This window comes from Stegodyphus dumicola, chromosome X1 (genome assembly GCF_044657685.1).
Source record: "Stegodyphus dumicola isolate Sdum_Otavi_A_Nest chromosome X1, ASM4465768v1".
Taxonomy (NCBI): Eukaryota; Metazoa; Arthropoda; class Arachnida; order Araneae; family Eresidae; genus Stegodyphus; species Stegodyphus dumicola.
Window position 1 is genome coordinate 79,551,205 of NC_140780.1, and position 19,425 is coordinate 79,570,629.

Sequence of the window (19,425 nt, forward strand, 5' to 3'; positions counted from 1 at the left end):
AAATAAGTAATTTAAAACCAAATCCACACAGATCCAAAAGAAGTGAAATTCAAAACAAGTAAATTTTCAAAATTACCTATAAATATGTAAATAATCAACCAGAAGTCCATAATTAAAGAAATATATATATATAGAGAGAGAGAGAGACAAATATTTAGAAATTTAGAGCCTATTCACAAAGACCCAAAAGAATTGAAATTCAATACCAATAAATTTTTCAAAATTACCTAATAAATTTGTAAAATTAACCAAAAGTCAGAAAAATTAAAGAAATGTAAAATACAGAAATAACTTGGGATAATTTTGTTTCCAAATAAAAAATTGTGATACTATGTATATATATATAATTACAAAACAATTTTTTTTAAAAACAAAATATAATCATGCCTAGTATTTTCATATATTAAGCTGCTGAAAAAATTTCAGTAAAGGCATAAAATCAGAAATTTAGAACTAATTTTTCACAAAGACGAAAAATTGTACTGCCAATTGCAAGAAAAAAGAGGGGTGCACAACTAGATGTTACAAAATTTCAAATACATGTGTGCATACATACATCAATAAAAAAAAAAAAAAAAAAAAAAAAAAAAATATCTGTACCCGTTTTGGAAAAAGAGACCTTTATTTTGTCTGTAAATACAGACAGCACGCAAAACAAAATCTGTCATGTGGATTCAGGAACGATCAAAATGGGTATTTTCCTTTAAATGTGATGCTCGAAATTTTTCTCAATTAGAATACTGCCCTTTTCTTCATATTAGGAATTAAAATCACTAATGAATAAATATAAAACGATAGCACAATTTCCCGCTAAAACTTCTCGTACTACAAACGTTTAAATGTACACAAGAGAGGGGGAAAAAAAAAAAAAAAAACTATATTAACCTACATATACTTACATTAACAATTCTTAAATGCAGTCTTATAAACATTTGAAATCAATAAAATCTCTCAATGACATGATCAAGGAAAAATTAATAGTCATCTAAATTATCCATATTTTCAATTTACGAGCGTAACGTGCAATATAAATTTTAATACAGAATTCCAGAAATCCGCAAAGCTTGATACCAGAGGTTGTGCGGATTTTAGGACAGAAAAGATAAATCATAATATTCAGACTAAAAGTGCAAAAATAAGGCATATTAGATATATTTAATTAAATTATTATATACATTATTGCAATAATTTATTATATGCATTGAATTATTATTACATATATAAATTTATTATATTATTCATTGTATTATATATACACAGCATCGAGGTTTGCCGATTTCGCCTCATGTAAAGATTTCCGGTTTCGGATTCCGATGTTAGAATCCGGTGTTAAAATTTCAACATCTTTTCTTTATTTTTCTGTATATCATCACAATCGTATCGCAATTCCGTACAATTCTGCTATAAACCGAGGAGTAGCACCTGTCTCCATCTTTTGCAGAATTTGCACTTTTTGCATTACTGTCAATGCAACGTGTTTACGTTTTTCAACGTTGCAAGCAGTGAAATCACAAGTGCATTTCTAATCTAATTGTATTAAAAAGGGCTGAAATTAAAAATATTCTTAATTTATCCACAAAATATCCGGATAAAAAAAAAAGGCAGCACTAAATAATCTCGTGAAATAACAAAGCTCAGAAAATACAACAATGTGAATCGTGAACTTGAAAGAAGAGTTGAGTGAATTGTCTGCTTTCTTACCTCAATGCAGATTAGAGGGGGAAAAAACTTTTATCATGATGTGAATAATTTGGTATTTCCGTTGTGACTCATTATTATTCGGTAATTATGACATCATTATTAGGTAAGTATTTTTTTCTCCGATATTTCGTACACGATATTGTGGTTTCGGGAACCTATAAACTGAAGGTTTATATTTTGAGAGGCAACGTGGATTCAGGAGTTGGCCGATTTTAGGTCAGCGGATTTTTCAGTATTTGACTGTATAAAGAAAAGCAAATACAAAATAATTCTTTATGTTGTCAGAATTACTTACCTTGTTACAAATATAAACACTGAATTGCATTATTTCAACTAAAATACGTAATATAATCAACAGTTTTGTAGCCGCATTTTTCAAAAGTTGCAATGAACTAATGAAAAAAATTCGAAATTACCAACCAGAACAAATTTCGGAGCCTGCTGAGGTCTGGGATTGTGTTCGTGCATGGCAATGCTCACACTCACAATGCTCAGTAAACACAAGATTATTTGTGCCACTTCAAATGGGGCATGTTTCAGCATCCTACCTACAGTCTTTCTGTTTACGATCTGTTCCCTGAATTGAAGAAGTGGCTTGGGACCCAGACCTTCACTGATGATGAGGAACTTCAAACCCAAGTTGGTTAAAGTTGCAGGTAGCTGAGTTTTATGGAGAATAGATTGGCAGGTTAGTAAAATGCTATGACAAGTACTTGAATGTACATGATAAGTATGTCAAAAAACAGGACAGTGGGTCATTTCAGAAGTAAAAATTTTGCTGCATTTATATGGTTTTTTATTTACAGTAGATGAGATTAATTTCCGAATTGCCCTCATATATGAAAATGAAGCAGTGCCTGGCTCGAAAAACTGGAAGAACAGAATACTGTCTGCTATTAACATGTAATATGGATCCAGCAATTAAGAAAACTGCACTGGTTATTGAAAAAAGCAGGAAACCTTAGTGTTTAAAAGGCGTCTAGAATTAACATCTTATAAAACTCATGTATGACAAGTTGTACTTTCACCAACTTTCTTTTGAAAAAGGGACAAACTGGAGGGGGGGGGGAATTGCTTTTGTAATTAGATAACTTTACAGCACACATCTGAAGAAAAACATTAGTTCCTCTTCCTGCAAATACAATTCCCATATAGGTTTTAGAGCAGGATTTTGTGTTCAAATGTCATTATATAAAAGATGCTTTGAAAAATGATAAATAGAACTGAATTTTGTAAAATTTCATATGAAATAAGCAAAGCAGTGTCTGGCCATGCGTGTTTACATTCAATACAGGGGTTAGTCTTGTAAAACACAGTTAAAAACTGTTATCAAAAATATGGTTTTTATGTAAATGAAGCCTCAGAGGAATTGTAGCTAATGTTTCAAACATTAGTAAGGGGAGTGACAAAAATTCATTTTTAGCATATGTGTCAATTGACAATAATATCTAGACAAAGTGCATAAAAGCTGACTATGGTGTTATTGAAAATGTTAAAAGAACTGTAGAAACTGACAGCGAAAGTGATATACAAAATGTGATGTTATGCCAACATGAATAAAATTTAGAAATGCACTGCAAATTTTAAGGAAAACTTTTTAACTGAAAAGTGTTGACAAAAAATATAACCAGCAATTTCCCAAAATTGAGAATAAAATTCAAATCTATTGATGAGCAGTAGGAAACAAACACACAGAGAACAGTTGTTGAAGATAAAATATCATCAAAAATGTAATTATAAAGATATTTGTATAAAAAATTTAAAAATAAATTTAAAATTGCATAAACAGCTTAATTTTGGCATTAAATTTCAGCTTTTATTTTAGGATTAATTATTGGATAAGTTAGTAGTTATTATTTTACTAGGTATGTATCGTAGATTGCGTAGTCATATAGATGGAAACGAGGTTTATTGTATTATCTGTAGCATGGGGTTCATTTCTTTCACGTCTCTGTCGATCGATGCATAGATGTCACTTTTTTAATGTTTGTTTAACAATAAACTTTAATAAAAACAATTCTTGATTATTATATATTATAGGTACAATCATGGATAGGTTAAGTCTGGCATTATGCTCGCCAGCTGAGAAAACAATCTCTGCATAACAAAAAAAATGGCATTGGTCCTCCAGCCAAAAAAAATCTGACCATCTCTTCCGATATCCAGGGTCAAAAGTCCCATTGCTCTCGGTGTCCCTTTTTGTCCTTTCTCTTTACTTATTTCCTTCTTGTTTTTTATTACTTCCATCCAAAAAACCACCCGGCACTCTCCAATGATCGTTTCCTCGGACTAATTATTCTGCTGGTCAGGCTTTTCCTTTTCCTTTTTGGGCTATGGGCATTACAGTATGTTTAAAACTGGTAGCACAGCTGGCAATGCACAAAATGTCATATATTAAACACAGCTGCTTAATGAACTCAAATATATTTCGAACAGAATTATTTTAATAAGTGGCAAGTACTGTATGTATAATGTTTAATATTAGCAATGCTGAAGTCACTTGCAAACACGAAATTTGTGGCATTCTATGATGTTTTAAAGTGGAAGCAGATCAGTGTGTACATGGAGAGAGCAACAGCTTCATTCTACTCTACTTAAATCTTCTCTCATTACATATTCTGGTGCAGGGTAAAAAACAGTGAAAGTATAGTGTTACTGTAGACCACATAAAGCCTTTTACATGCATAATTATGATGATGTAAAATCCATTTAATGCCTTACTCCTTTGTTCTGAAACAATTTAAATCTTAATGACTGGCTAATATTTAATGAAATGCTCTGTGTTAGCATCCATTTTCTTGAGAATTGGAATATGTTTTTTACAAATACAGCCTATGAATATGTATTTAATCTTTATTTTTGGCTTGGAGAGCAAACACCCATGGCCATAGTCAGGAAACACTGTTAGTTTTGTCTCTTGTTCAATTCTTGGCTGCAAAATAGGCTGATGATGTGTTTTTTCCTTGTAAATGCAAACCAGTTTCCTTTGAAAAGGCATTTATTATCTAACAAACCAATTAGTCTTTAGCGGTGGATACTGGTAGCAAGTTTGGTATGGGAAAATGTTTACTGCTTGGAAATTGTAATATGAGCACATGAAAATATGCTTGCATGGGATTTGAATGTATGGTGTAGTTGTTCATGTGTAATATATTCGAATCCCACATTGGCTGAGTGGATTGAAGCGATGAAAGGCTTTATGTGTAGTGCAAATGTAAGATAATTTTTGTTAGAAAATCCTTTCTAAAGACTGTCTCTTCCACTATGTTTGATAGTGCATTTAAATGCTTTGGTTTAATATCCAGTATCCATTTGGATGCTTCTTATTTTCAGCACAAGGATCTCTTGTAATTTTATTGAGGATGTAAAATTATAATTTGCTACTTGGAAGGATTATAGATCATTGTTCTCTATTGTGAATTGATCGTTGTCAATTCCGAATTAAGAAACTACAGTTAGGTTCAGTTTATTGTATATGCAATCTTTTTATTGCAGTTAATATGCTATCTAGAATGCATCTGAAATTTTCTGTTAGATATTAGTGACTATGTAACAGATTGTAAGATTGTATATAAGTAAATATCCATAGTGCATGAGAGAGAAGAATTATTTGAATGGTGTGATGTATGGAGTAAAAATGTTAAGCGAAAGTTCATTTAAGTATAATTGAGGTGTTACTTATTATGCACGTTATTGGACTGAAACTATGTAAGTGACTGGTTTGCATTTTATCTAGAGGAATGCATGGTGGAGGAAAGAGAGAAGAAATAGTTCTCCAACTTTCTTGAAAGAATTAAAAATTTAATTCTCTTGCATATAAGGCTTCCAATAATGATTAAGTAAGTTTCATATATATTTTTTTTGTTTGTTTAATTTTTTTTGGAGGCATTGTAGGTAATGAGTATGTACATAAGTTTTGTTATAGTTTGTTGTGTAATTTAATATATATAAATTTGAGGGGAATCTTAATAAGTGGCTGATAGTGCCTTCAACTTAAGATTCAATAGGTATATAATACACACTCTAGTACCTTCTTGGTACTGCATATTAATAAGTATTATTATAAGCAAGGTCACGGTGGCATTTGTATTTTAAGAAATTATTATATTTTTTAAGAGGTTTTTGATCATTGCTTTACTGTGTTTTGACTGTAATCTAAACTGTATTGTTATGTATCTCTCATATTTTAAGTTAGGTTATCTTCTGCATATAATGTGCAGGCAGCATCCTGCAAAATTTTTGCCAAAATAACCCAGCAAGTCATTTGATCAAACTGTTATAATTTTGTAACATGGTGAAAGTTGTGGATATGAGTTAACAGCTAAAAAGGATAATTAATTATTCCAACAATAACTGAACAAAAATTATTTCCTCACTAGCTGTTAATTCTTATTCCCATACCAAATCACTCAATTTTAAATTTCCACAATTTTCTATTTCAGGACTACCCCAAAAATTATGAGTTTCACTGCTGCTGATTAAGGATCAAGTAGTGCATATCTAACAGTTGAAATTTTTTTGCTGCAGAAGCTGCAATTGTGGTCCAATAACAATTGTGATCCTTTGTTGTAAACAGAAGTAGCTTTTCTCTGAATCCTGCCATTCTATTCAAATAAAAGTAGAATATTTTGAGGACCTTCGAATTTGCTTTGTAGTGTCTGCAAATTCTTAACTTTACACAGAGCAAATGTAGCTGTAAAAAATGAGCTAGTTGGCTGATCTTTCTTCTTAGTTTACTGTTCATAGTGCTTGTACAGTACTTTTAAAACTTAATAAATATTTTTTGCCTAAAGGGTGTTAGCCTAGAAGGGCTACTAATTTCGTTTTGGCATTTTCCATCGATTCACTTTTCAAACTGTTGCCACCAAATATTACAGCCCTGTATTATATTTAAAGAAATTAAATAATGAAGAATCTGCACAAATGTAAGTATGTTTCATGCATTGTGATAAAACAATGGTACCTAGGGCCATCAAATTTTGAATAACATAATCCTACACATAATCCTACATAATCCTACACTGATGAATATGGGCATCTGGAAGCCCGAATTTGGAATTTGTTTTATTATCTATTTCATATTTTGTCAGACATCAAAGAATTTTTGATTAACAAACTCGACCATTTCAAAGTGAGGAATGTCAACATGGTATGGTGGGGGGATCATTTTTATCTCTAGCACGCAAGACTGCGTATTAAGTGCGAAGAACATGATATTTAATAAATAAAGGTAACACACAAAATGTTAAAAAAATGCCTCGTTGGGTATAATATAAAATCTGAAAGTTAACTGTTCTGCACTGCTGTCTACTTTAAATTGATGGTGTTCAGTGGCCTGAAAGGTTATTGATGACTGTGGCCTTGATGGCCGGAGATGCTTCTGTATTTGATTTTTAATGTTTATCTAAATTCAGTACACTGCTCCATATGACTGACATATAGGTTGCCTGCATATTGCCTCTAAGTCAGTGGCGATGAATGCCTTTGAACATTAGTATTCTTTTGTATAATTAAAAAATTTATCTTTGTCTATTACACCATCCCACATAAGCAACCTATTGGTTGACTGACAGTGACTATTAGCTTGATGGCCATTACTTTTTTTTTGATGATTTGTGAGTTGACCTACAGTTACAGTCACTCCCTAGTCCACTGATAACTTACCGATAAATTTGAAAAGCTTTTAAAAGTAAACCAAAGTTCCAAATAAAACATATCAAGGCTGTGCTCTAGTGTAGAATTAAATGCCCCTTCGATTGGCGACAAATTATGTTCAGTTTTGGTGATGAAACCCCATTTTTGGTTACCATGATAGTTTTAACTTGGTTTTAGCTTCGTGATTTTTTATGAGTGAAAATAGATCAATGTGTACATGAACAAAGTCAAAGTAGTGTGAGTTTGTGCAATTCTCTGATGATTTTTTTAAAGTGAAGTAGATAGATGTGTACATGGACACCGAGTTTGTGTAATTCTTTGACTTCTTATTTTGGTTTTTGTATAGTGGCCATCTTCAAATTTTGCCTTCCTCGTGCCGATCTTGGCATAAAAAAACAAAAACAAAACAAGGAGCACCCAGCTGTAAATTTTTACCCAAGGCTGTTATGTTACCTGTGACCTACAGGTGGATGGTCTTTTATGGTTAACCCACATATCATTTGTATTGAGAGTACAGTAAATTTAGATTGATTTTTAAATTAAATTGAAGTACACTTGTGCCCATGGCGGTTTCTTAGCATAATTAAGTAAAGTAAGCTAAAATAATATTATTATTTAAAGCATGTATAGAATGTGTTTAATCAGGTAAAGAATCATTTAGTTAAAAATCATGCAATTAAAGAGAATATAATTCAGTTTTGAAATTCTCTACAAAAGAATTTGCGAGTCGGATTGTGGGCAAAACATCTTGGCAAATGTAGATTGTAGAAGAGGTGGCTTGCTTATGTGGGTAAAGAATCAATGGACTCTGCATAACATGACTTGGTCAGTGGTGATCTACAGATTGATGTTCACTGGCTGATATGTCACCAGTGTAAAGGGCTGTAAATTTAGATGGATTTTTAGATTAAAAATTATCAGGGCTGTTTGTAACTGGTGACCTAAATGTTGATGGTCACGAGTTGGCAGTCAAATCATCGATAATGCAGTTCATTTAGATGGATTAAAAAAATTAAATTGAAGGACTCTGATGCTTATCAAAGCAAACCCAGTAATTTATGGATATTGAGTATAGGTAGGTAACTGGTGTTTTACATAGTAATAAATTTAGATAGACTTTTTAAAATAAAACTAAAGGGCATCGGTGACCATCTAGTTTATGGAGACTTGATGGTCTTGAGTTGTTAGACATTGCAGTCTTTGCTGCAATGATTTGCCTAACTGAATTACAGATACACTCTAGTGTTCTGTAATCATAACTGAACATTTTTTATGTCAAAATCTTCATAATATTAAGATTATCGCTTGTTTAAAGTTTTATGCAATTTTTATGCCTTTAAGAAACGCATTGTTTGTAGTCAATGTTGAAGGTATGCGTGGTTCATTTGTTTACATTTCATTTGTGGATATGCAACTTCGCTAATTCGGGACAAGCAGATAAGTAAAACAGAATTAAAGTTCTTACCTTGATAAAGCGTAAACCATGCTGCAGATGTAAAGAATACGATCAATATTATTAGCACATACAAAATAACATATTTATTAGGTATTAGAAGGAAAAAATATCTAGCAATGATTACAAGTGTAGTTTACTGTTCATTGCATAAGACGAGAAGTGAGTCATACAAGAAGAAAATGTTTCTCCTTCTTTTTGGATCAAGTCCAATTCCAGTTAGCGGGGGTGAGGGGGAAATTAAAGTCTGAGGGTGCAGCTTCATCGCTGTCGTTATCAATTGTTCCAATCTCCCACTCTGTGAGCTGTTCCGTCCGGAGTAAAACCAATTTCTTTTTAACAAAAATTCCAGCTGTTGTTTGGGTAAAGGTTTTGTGAACATATCTGCATACATCAGTTTGCTGTTGCAGTTTTGTAGTTTAACAATTCCTCGATTTTTGTAGATCATATACGTAGTGATATTTCAAATCGATGTGTTTGTTGTAACTGCTTCCTTTTTCTTTTCTGGAAAGATTTATGCATGATATATTGTCCTCGAATATGATGTTAGCTTCCTGTTGAGCGAAACCTAAATTTTCCATCAGTTGTGTAATCCATTGTAGCTCCTGCAATGTTAAAGCTAGAGCGATATATTTGTCTTCTGTCAAAGATAAGGCAACACAATTTTGTTTCTTGCTTGTCCATGATACCGTACTGTTTCCTATTTGAAACATATATCCGGATGTGGATTTTCTATCAGAGGTATCTCCAGCCCAATCAGCGTCACTGTAAGCTTTGATGACTGGTGCACCATTGGATTTTAGATGTAATTTGTAATGAATTGTAGCTCTCAGATATCGTATGATTTTGATTATACCATTCCAGTCCGATGTTGATGGTTTTTCTACTTTTCTGCTAAGTATTCCAACAGAATTTGCTTTGTCAGGTCTTGATACTGTTGCTAAATATAAAAGTGCTCCCACAGCTTCCCTATATTTCTGATTATTGGGAAAAATATCATCTTGGTTGTTTTGGTTCTTCGTGAAATTCGTAGTCATGGGTGTATAGCTTAGTTTCTTTGGTGACTCTTCGTCGAATTTTTCAATCATACTCCTAATCTTGTTAGCTTGATGAAGTTTAAAGCTTTCATCTTTTTCTTTTTCGATTTCAATTCCTAGATATGTAGATACTTCTCCAAGATTTTGAATGTTGAAATATTCTTTGAGAATTCGTTCAACTTCTTGAATTGATTCATGCTTGTCACTTATGACTAATGTCGTCAACATATACGATTATGTAAGTTCTTGCATTTTTCTCGATTAGTGTGAAGGAACATGAATTGGCTTTTCCTTGAACGTATCCTTGTTTGTGCAGGATTTCAGCTATCTTGTGATTCCAGTTTCTAGAAGCCTTTTTTAGTCCGTAGATACTTTAATTTACAGAATTTAATTACATACATCATCGATGTTTGCTTCTGAAGTAGAGATGTAACCCTCTGGTTGCTTCATATATATATATATATATATATATCTTCTTTCAGATCTCCATATAGAAAAGCTGTTTTTACATCAAAGTGATTTATGTGCATCTTCTTTTGAGCTGCTATTGCCAAGATATTCCTTATTGTGGTATACTTTATGACTAGTGCGAATGTTTCGTCGTAGTCGTGCCCAAATTTTTGGCAATATCATTTAGCTACTAAACGAGCTTTATATTTGATAACATTTCCTGAAGCGTCGGATTTTGTTTTAAATGTCCATTTGTTTCCAATTGCTTTCTTTCCTTTTGGAAGATCGACTAGTTCCCATGTTTTGTTTCTCTTCAGTGCTTCCATTTCTTCTTTTGTGGATTTTAACCACAGTTCTTTTTCTTTGTTTGGAAAAGTTTGCAGTTCTTCCCTGTCTTTAGGAACATTGATTTCTTCATTCTTAGCCATGTATGAGAATCTGTTTGGTGGGATTCCTTTAGTCGTTCTCTGGGATCTTCTCAGTAATAGGGGAATTTCTTCTGTTTCAATTCCTTCCTCTGTTGTAGCATTTGGACATAGTTCTGTCGATTTATTTTCTTTAAAAGGCTATTCTATTTCCTCATGCTGATCATTTAATTGATGAGGCATTTCTTCTTTTTTGTTTTCATCGAATATTACGCTTCTTCTGATCATGACGTTGTTTGCATGTGGCATTTAAATTCTATATCCTTTAGTACGGTCACTATATCCAACAAGAATTCTTTTTTCTGCTCTTTTGTCTAGTTTGCTTCTTTTCTGCTTTGGAACTAGACAATAAGCGGTGCTGCCCAAAACTCTGATATGGTTTAAGTTTAGCTTCTTATTATTCCAGAGCTCGTATGGTGTTTTTCCCACTGATCTTGATGGTAGCCTGTTTTGTAGATAGGTGGCTGTCATTACGGCTTCACCCCAAAATTCTCTTTTGAGTTCTGAATCGAGTAGCAGGCATCTTGTCATTTCCATTAAGTATCGATTTTTTTCTTTATGCTCTACTGTTCTGCTGCGGTGAATATGCTACAGCGGTTTGATGTTCGATTCCCTCTTCCTTTAGATATTCTTCAATCTCTTTGCTTTTATTCCTCCATTGTCAGTTCTTAAGACTTTTGGCTTCTTTCCAGATTTGTTCTTCGTCATGGTTACAAATTGTTTTAATTTGGAGATAGCTTCATCTTTTGTAGCTAGCAGATAGACCGTTGTGTATCTCAAATGATCATCGATCAATGTTATGAAGTATTTCTTTCCTCCTAGTGATGTTGTACCGATTAATCTACAAATATCTGAATGTATCAAGTCTAGAGCTGGTTAAGATTTTCGTAGCTTTTTGGTAAGCCGTTTAGTAAGAGTGCTGCAATGTGACTGTCCCTTATTTCTTCACCGATTCCTCACAGTTCGTCTACGATTTCGAGCATTTTGTTCACGTGTTCTTTGAGTTTGTATTTGTTTTCTGCTTTTAACATATACAGATTTCTGAGAAGGTAAAGTTTACTAGAAAGATTCTTTCTTTCGTGAAATTTCTTTAATTCGTTCCATATCTCTTTAGCTGTCATTTTATTTCTTATGTGTACAATTTGGTTGTCATCTACGAGTAAACTAATGGTAGCGTGTGCTTGTTTATCTTGTTTTGTCCATTCAGCATTTATTTCCTTTGGTGTGTTGTGTGCTATTAAATCCCATAATTTTTCCTTTTTTCAGGATTATTTCAAGTTTGTATTTCCGTACTTGATAGTTGTTATTGTTTAGTTTCATGATCGAATATTTATTTTCGCAGCTAGTAGCCATTTCTGCTTCTGTTTTTCGAATGTGCAGTACACAACTATGTAGTTTTGTTTCGCTTTTGAAGGCAGGCTTGGCTTTCCTTTTTCGGATTATCCAACGGTAATTTATGGCAGAGTATCTTTTCTGTTTGTATTTTTTATTCTTGATAGCTTATTTTGACATATTTTATGCATTTAGTTGAAGTAAACATGCGATCGGTCTCGTAATCTAATGAAGATATGCGTGGTTTATTCGTTTACTATTGCAACTTCGCTAATTCGGGACGAGCACATAAGTAAAACAGAATTAAAGTTCTTACCTTGATAAAGCGTTATCTATGCTGCAGATGTAAGGAATACAATCAATATTATTAGCACACACAAAATAACATTTTTATTAGGTATTAGAAGGGAAAAATATCTAGCAATGATTACAAGCATAATTTACTTTTCATTGCATAAGACGAGGAGTCATACAAGAAGAAAATGTTTCTCCTTCTTTTTGGATCAAGTCCAATTCCAGTTAGCGGGGATGAGAGGGAAATTAATGTCGGAGGGTGCAGCTTCATCGCTGTCGTTATCAATTCTTCCACAGTCAAGGCAAGCCAAGATGGTTAAGACGAGACAAGGTTTGGGCAAAATGGAGATAGCAAATGAAATAATAGAAGCAAAGCAAAAGTGTTCCTATGGAGCAGTGGAATTGCTATTGACATTGCTGTTGGATTGCTATTGCTGTGCATAGCTATTGACAAACTGTTAAGATTGTAAAATTTCAATAAATTCTTTTTGAATTAATTGATAGCATAAGTGTGCACGATATTCGTCAAACTATCTGAAAAAGATCAGCCTGGCTTTAAAAAAAATGAATATCTTTTTGAGAAAAACTGAAAATTCTATGTAAATTTTATTGCTTTAATTTAAAAATATTTTAAATAGTATATTTATGCCATATTTAAAACTTCTGAAAAGTTAAATTTTACAGTGTAATGCATTAATTGCAGTGTCACACAACTTTGTTTGGAGCTCTAGGAAGTAAAAAAGTCATTGCATTTGGAAGAACATAACTTTCCTGAATTTGACTCAAGAGATCCATTCTTGGATAATTTTGTTTATTGCAAAGCATTCAAAAGTATCTGAGTGAGGGATGTTTTTGTGAGGGACTTTCTTAAACTTTGCAGAAATTTTCTTGGCTTTATTCGGATTAGAGGTTTAAGTCTCTATACTTTGTAAACATAATGCTAAAAAGTATTAATTTGGTTGACTGACATTAAGTAAATGAGATTCACGTTTAATTTATTCATGATAAAAAATTAAATCCTGTGGTATGTGGTATGCATAGTAATGCTTAGAAATACATCTTCCTAATAATTTCTCTCTCTAGTTACTAATCATTCCTACGAGTATAAATCTTTTGTGAAATGAGGTATCTGGTATTGAGAATTTCCTAACTGTAGATAGAGTAAGAACTCTGTTATACTTCATTTTTGCCCGGTATTTCATTTCTTAGGCTGCCTATACACAATCAAAATGCAGATGGTACTTTTTAAATATTAATGCTTAACTTCCAATAAATATACAAACTAATTGGCAATAAGCACAACAGCCTTTGTTTCAACATTTTTGTGTTACAAAATCATCTTCAGAAACTGATCTATTTTCAGTATCTCGCATAAAGACATCAACGGCAGATTGAGTGAGTGCCACCAGTGGCCAAGTAGTTAACACTATTGAATACTGGTAGTTTGACGTGATTTTAGGTTCGAAGCCAGGCAAATAGGTTGGCTGCATGGGTGGTACCCATGGCTTTTTCCATGTGCAACATGAATACAAGCCAGTTTCCTTCAGAAAATCCTCCACAAAGGCATCCCTTCTCTTAGGCATGTCTGAGTGATGCTGTGGTCATATGTTGTAGAGGAAACATGAGATTTAAATTCTAACTTAAGTGGAGAACTCATCATCCCTAACAGGGAACTAGGAACAGTGATTTATGGGTGGGCAATTTAAAAGATTGGAGCAACTTACAAGAGTTTCTTAGTTGGCATTCCCCATACGTTCCTTTTAAAATTCTGCCCACCTGCGGCCGAGCGGTAAAGTCGCTGAACGCTGGTAGTTCGGTCCGAGGTTCGAATCCCGCGAACGGGCTGGCTGCATGGGCGTTTTCGTGGTTTTCCCCATGTGTAATGTGTATACGAGCCAGTTTCCCTTAGAAAGTCCTCCACGAAGGCATCCCTCCCCTTAGGCAGATAGCCCTAGTGTGCTTTACCGTAATTAAATACACCACACCACCACCTTTTAAAATTCTGCTCATGGAGCTCCTATCTGAAATTCTATTTTTAATGCCTGTTTTGAGTATTGTGTGATTTGACATCACTGATCTCCTTGGTTTAAAAGGGGGAAAAAAAAAAAAAAAAAAAAAAAGGAGACTGGTACATACATTATTACATCCTGCCAGCTATATAAATGAAAGTGACTTGAAAGTAGGTTTTCAGTAAGTATAAATTAGGGTCACCACAAGCAGTGGTGTAGCAAAGGTCTGGTGGCATCCAGTGCAGAGTTTTAACAAGTCATCTTATGCCCGTCAAAATACTCTCACTTCCAAAAGTTAAGCACAAAGATGTATATAATGGTTAGGTTGTGCTGTTTGGTGTATATGGTATTTTATGCAGCTATTGAATCAGTTACGCCTGAGAAAATTATAGAAGTAGAATTCCTTGTTGCAGTAATAGCATCAAAGGTGGGGACATCAAGATAAATGTCATATTCAGAGCATGCTTGAGAAAGAATTAGGCATTAAAGTGCCATTTGAAAGAAAATAGTGTGAACCGTGTATTTTTGGCAAAGCAGACTGTTTATCATTTGGCATTAGAAAGAAAGCCAGCAAACCTAATGAATTAATTTCACCTGGGGTTTGTGGACTATTTGATGAATCTTTCCAGAAGAAAAATTACTTATTAGTGTGTAAAGATATTGAGCTGTGCATATACACAGTTTCTGCATGGTTTTTTTTTATCAAGGAAAATTCTGAAAATGGAAATATCTTAAAGCATATGCTTGCACATTGTAAAACCTTGGGCCATTCAGTCTGAGAATTTGTCAGCAACAATGGTTAGGTTGGGTTATTTAATTACGGCAAAGCCTCGAGGGCTATCTGCCTATGGGGAGGGATGCCTTTGTGGAGGACTTTCTAAGGGAAACTGGCTCATATACACATTACACAAGGGGAAAACCACGAAAACACCCATGCAGCTAGCCTGTTTGCGGTATTCGAACCTCAGACCGAACTACCAGTGTTTAGCGACTTTACCACTCAGCCGCTGGTGGGTCCTAGGCCCCAGCAACAATGGAGGCGAGTTAAAAAAGATTCAGGAAAAGAGCACAATGAATCAGAAGAAATATATGAGAGAAATATATCAGAATCACTAGAAATATATCAGAAGATTTTGAAGAACAAGACTATAATTTTTCTTCTTTTTTTAATGGACAAGTGCTTTATTCAATAGCCATTAGCTTTGTGTAACTGCAAGGGCCGGTTGCCTCCAATGAAAGGACAGATAGCTAGAGCCATGCCTTCTCCTGAATTTGAAATCGGGCCATTGCTATGGCAGTTAGGGTCACTAATCACTATACCAGCTGAACGGCTCATATAAAGGTGTTTGCAAAATAATGCACAGTCAAGGTATCTAAGAAATAGAGCTGAATTGCTCTGAATCTAAAGCATGTTGAAGATTATATAATGATATGTGAAATTTTTATTACTGATTTTGAAGAGCGTGTTTCTTATGAAGAAGTGATCAGCTGTAAACAAAGTTTAAATTAGAAAGAAGCTGTGGGATTGAGATGACATCATTGATGGAAAGTGAAACATGGACTTTAGAAAAATTACCAAAGTTAAAACTGTAACATGCAAGTGGATTTATAAGATCAAAAAGAATCCCAATGGATCTTTTGATAAATTTAAGGCTAGATTCCTTGTCAAAGGGTTTACTCAGCATTGTGGAGTTAATTAGGATCAAACATGTAGTCCAATAACAAAGTTAGGAACTGTTCGTTCAATTCTCAGTATTGCAGCCAATGAGAAAATGCATCTTTCTCAGTGTGATGTCTGTTCAGCATTCTTATATATGACATTTGAAGAATCTATATGCATGCAACAAGCAGAAAGAGATAATGATGGTTCTGACAAAGTCTTTTAGTTGAAATGCAGTTTATCTGGACTAAAACAAGCTTCACGCTGTTGAAATAAATATTTTAGAGACACTTTAAACTTGGCTTCAAGATGAGTGAAGGAGATCCATGCTTATATATAAGAAACAAAAATGGCAAGAAGCTGATTGTATGCTTATATGTAGATGATGGTAGCTTCAACAAATCTACAAGAATCTGGAAAATTTCTCAGAAAGTTGAAGTTGAGATTCAGAATCACAACTAAACCAGTAGTATACTTTTTTGGACTTGAAATTGAGCATCTTTAAGGTGGTAATATTAAAATTAGTCAACAAGCTTATGCCAAAAAAAAAAAAAAAAAAAGAAAAAAAAAAAAAAAATTGTTCAAACATTTGGGATGAAAGATTGCAAACCAGTGTTAACTCTTATTCTGAAGGAAAGTTTAATTGAAAAAAAAAAAAAAAAAAAAAAAGAAAGGTAAGCCAAACACAGAATTTTCTTTTTTAGGGAAGCTGTAGGATCTTTATTGTATTTTATGTTAGGTATGAGACCTGATTTAGTTTAATGTGTCAGCATTATTTCACATCACATTGAAAGTCCATCAGAAGACGGCTGGATCAAAATGAAACATGTATTCAGATACATAGCAGGTTCTCTTGCTTAAAGGTGTTATATACAAAAATAAATACAAACCGGGAGTGCTTAGTTATGCAGATTTTGGATGTTGTTAAGAAACAGTGAAATCTACAAGTGTAGTAGTGGTATTATATAGTGGTGGAGCTTGTATTATGGATTAGCCAAAGACAGTGAGTTATTGCAACTTTGACTACTAAAGAAGAGATAATTACAACTCATGAGTGTTCTAGCGAAGTAATTTGGTTAGAGTGAGTATTTGGTGATGTTACTAAGTTACGTGAAGTTCCAGTAATTCAAGTGGATAGCAATACTGTAGTGAGACTGTCACATAATCCTGAGTTTCATCGACCTACAAAACACATCGATATGAAGCACCATGTCCATACGACTGAAAGTTATAAAAAAGAAAATCATTATGCAGCAAATATACCTACAGAGGAGCAAGTTGCTGACATAATGACTAAACCTCTATTTAAACCAATACTTGATTTTTCATAATAAGATGGGACTCTTTATCACTATCCCTTCTAGTTTCTTCTTTTTTTTTTTTTTGGTTGACAAGGAGAGATGTTAAAGTATATTAAAAAAAGAATGTGGATCATAATAATTTCTGGCAACAGTGAGTATTGTTTTCATTAAGATATTGCATTTCACGATGCTGTTGTACCAGGGATGTGGTTCTACTTTAATTAATTCCAATTAAAACTTTCAATTTTTTGTTCTGCTGTTTTTTTTTTTTTTTTTTTTTGTTTGTTTTAGTTCTAGAAACACATATTTAGGCATCTTAATTACTGAATTTAGAGCCCTGAAATTTACATATGTCCTAATTGTTGTATCTTCTGTAACAACATATACAATCAGATGCTCTATCTCTGCTTCTGATATTTCAGTGAGTACAAGCTCTAGACGCTCTTTTACTTGGTTGTCCGTCCGTTTGTAATATGCCATTAGAATGCTAAAACAATGCAGTTTTCTCCTCTCTGTTCTCAGAATAAGTTTGATTCTATGTTTTCGTACTCTGGAAGTGTGGAAATATCTTAGAAATAAATTTTTGCACTTCCCTAAAAGTAATTTTTGGTCATTAGTCTGCTTTATGTTAAAAATCAGCAGTATCTAGGTTACTTATCATACCTTCAAAATTGCTATCTTAATCTAAAGTAGAGGCAATTTTATCTAACTCACAAAACTCTCCATCAAGCATTACATTGATTGCATTTGACCACATGATGAATTTTCTGATTTTATTTTTCTGTGCATATTTAATGTTTCCATATGCCATTTCTACCAAAAACGATTGTGGATTTTTCTTTTCAATTATTATTTCCAGGCACTGCCATTGAGTATATAATCTGTTGCTTGAGTCAGGTACTTGGAATACAAACCTATCTCCAATTTCAAATGTTTTATTTTAAGAACTAAATTAAAATATTGGGCCATCCTACCGTGTTGGATTTTACTAGCAATGTCAGTTTGCTGGGCATCTGGCTTCAACCATCCCTTCAAATCTTGCTGATGTTTAGGAATTGGTTGTAGGTCAAATTTCAATTCATTATGTTCTAACCTTGCTGATTTTAAAATAGATAACTTTCTTTGTGCTGTCCTATTATATAATAGTTTGAAAGGGAACAACTTTGTTGTGCTTTTGGGTATTTTCATATATGCCCATAAAATGAAAGCTATTTGAACATGCCGAGCATGACCTTCCACTCTGATAATGTGATGCAGCATGCGCCTCCTGATTATTCCTGATATTATTTCCTGAGGGTACATTCGTATCGGAAATTTTGGACTAGATTCTATCCTTTTCTCAAATTCCCACGTTAAATATGTGTTAAAATTAGTATCATTACCTGATGGGATAACATTAGGGATTTCTATTCTAGAAAAGATCAGCAGCATTGCATCATAGGTTGTCATTGCCATCAGATTGATTAGTGGCTGTGCTGCTGCCCACCTAGTTTACTGGTCTACAAAGCACAAAATTTACTTACACCACTTTAAACTTGGTGGATGAATAGGTCCAATTAAATCTACATTAACAACGTGAAAAGTGAATTCTGGTTTTCCCTCTGGAGTAGTGGGCCCACCAGTGGCCGATCGGTAAAGTCGCTGAACACTGGTAGTTCGGTCCGAGGTTCGAATCCCGCGAACGGGCTGGCTGCATGGGCGTTTTCGTGGTTTTCCCCATGTGTAACGTGTATACGAGCCAGTTTCCCTTAGAAAGTCCTCCACGAAGGCATCCTTTCGTGTTAACTGACATCTTTCATCCGATTAAGAATAAAAATTGTCTATTAAGAAGACAGCCGTTCTTCTCCAAGACATGGGATTCTCTTTTCTGAACACCAGTTTATGAAACTTTTCATAAAAGGCATGGACATGTGGAGACTCAAATGTTATTTAATATTCTGAGGGACTATTTCTGGATCTTAAATGGAAGAAAAACTATGAGATTGATTATTGCAAAATGTGTTACATGGAAGAGACATTCTGAGAATTTTAGATGAAGACATGGCCTATCACCAAAGACACTTTTCGAGATGTTGCAGTGTTTGAATTCATGGGAGTAGATTTAGTTG

General features: G+C 33.6%; 1 protein-coding gene across 2 annotated transcripts in view; it reads left to right on the forward strand.

The window, feature by feature from the left end:
* The window catches only part of LOC118192343 (uncharacterized), a 288,524-nt gene that overhangs the window by 36,544 nt on the left and 232,555 nt on the right, over nucleotides 1-19,425 (forward strand). For both annotated transcript variants that reach the window (XM_035363282.2, XM_035363285.2), the window contains exon 2: nucleotides 5,438-5,540. The gene's annotated coding sequence lies outside the window, so the exon portion shown is untranslated. The remainder of the gene's footprint in view (nucleotides 1-5,437; nucleotides 5,541-19,425) is intronic.